We start from the raw sequence: 1814 nt of genomic DNA, 5'->3' as shown, positions 1-1814 counted from the left end.
TACCAATCCTAATATTGTCTCACTCAATAAAACCGTAATGCTTTGTCCCATATTCAATCACTTGTATAATAAGCCACAAATAAAATCTTCTCTGGAAGATATACTGCTCCTCTTTGAGATGGCAGGGAAAAGGGACTGGAAGTTTGGGTAGGAGGCTTTATTCTTTTGGTGGACCCTCTCAGTCATTATAGATATTGCTGCCCTGTTGATAAACATATATATACTTCTCTGTAAAGCATTAAAAAACTCCAAGGATGAGATAGCTGAGGTGTCGGCTAAAGTATCTCCAAATATATTGGATAGGTCCATACCCTGACCTTTCTGTGTGTTATTTCTTGGTTGTTTTCCAGATCAATGCCATTCTCTGCTTATGTGCTTCTGAGGTGCAAGCTCTTTTGTAGGGCCAGATATTTTCAGGGCCAAATCTTGGGATCCACGTGTCCCACTGGCACTCTAGGTGCAGCTGGACGTTCTTCACCTCCAGGGTGCTAAACTTGTGATGCTGAGCAAGCGGCAGGCGGCAGTCACTACACTCTTGATGAAGTCATCAGCGATATTTGCAGCAACATCTCCTCCGCACCTTCATCCAGCTGTTCATTAGGATCCACTTCTCTTACTAAGTCCTGTAACTTCTTCTTGGTCAAAACCTGATTGTTCTCAGGCCTAAGATGACGTCTTGTCCCAGGAGTGCCTGGTATCTTTACTACAATGGTATTATTGGGCATGGAGACCTGTGGAGGGGTGCTGGCTGGTTCTGGTTTTATGGATGAAAAATTGGAGAGCTTGGTAAGTGATAAGAGGCCAAATTGGTTCATAATCTGCTGAGCTTTGGACTTCAGCTCATAGAGCTTATTGAGATCTTGTTTCTTTTTGGAGATGTGAGGACCAGGGACAATCAAAAGCACCAGCGTCTGTCTTCCCATGATATTCAGAGACTGCCCCAGTGAAGCTTTCATCTCAGCAGCCTGATTGGGTCTTGATTAAAAGAGCCTGTTTTAGATTGTATCTGTGAAAAGTTTGACAGGGGAAAAGGGACATGAACTTGGATAATGCGTTGTTCATTACCGGACACTTCAAGGAGAGAAAGGAGGTTTTCTGAAGAGGTGGTAGCACCTTTTAGTCATCCCCAAAATTACATATATAATTATTATATATTATATAACATTAGTGAAGGAGAGAGTGTATAAGGATAGGACTGGGAATGGCTGGAGAGTTTCTAAGTCTTCGTTCTGTTTTTCCTCACTCTTAAACCCAGACCCAAATGACATTCTTGATGACCCATCCTTTGGGCACTCTTGAGCAGCTCCTACTCACTTCCTAGCCTCTCTGCCATGAGCTTCCCATCCTCCTCCTGACAACTTTGTTTCCACCTCCCCCTTTGTAACCTCTCTGGCAATTACTGCACCTACTTTATCTCCCTCTTCTTCAATTGTAATGACACACAGAGCATCTTTCTCTTAGTTGCAGTTCCTATGAAAGAGCAATAAAGACCTGAATATAACCTCAGAATCTTTGCCTTTGCCTTTTTTATGACAAAATATGTCCAATTGTAATATGGTGTTATAATTTAGAGTTCCATTGAGGGACTGAAGTTTCTGATTCAAGAGTTTACATTGAGGCCAGGAAGTGTTGTGGAGGAGAATGAGATGTTAGTTCTTGAGAGCTTGAAGATTAAATTGTACCAATTCTTAAGAATATGGGAACAAAGTCTTTGTAAATAGGGAGAGATGGAGGGGTTGGAGGGAGGACAGGGATATGGGGAAAAATTAAGAACCAAGGTATATCATGTAAAGGTACAAATTCCCAATGATGAA

General features: G+C 41.9%; 1 pseudogene; it reads right to left on the bottom strand.

Moving 5' to 3' along the window:
• Positions 1–286: 286 nt before the first annotated feature.
• On the bottom strand, positions 287–815 carry LOC104871683 (annotated as a pseudogene).
• Between the last annotated feature and the right edge of the window lie 999 nt (positions 816–1814).

This window comes from Fukomys damarensis, unplaced genomic scaffold (assembly GCF_012274545.1).
Source record: "Fukomys damarensis isolate Sample0158 unplaced genomic scaffold, DMR_v1.0_HiC HiC_scaffold_17, whole genome shotgun sequence".
Taxonomy (NCBI): Eukaryota; Metazoa; Chordata; class Mammalia; order Rodentia; family Bathyergidae; genus Fukomys; species Fukomys damarensis.
The sequence above is the reverse complement of the archived record's forward strand: the minus strand, read 5'-3'. Positions and strand labels throughout refer to the sequence as shown.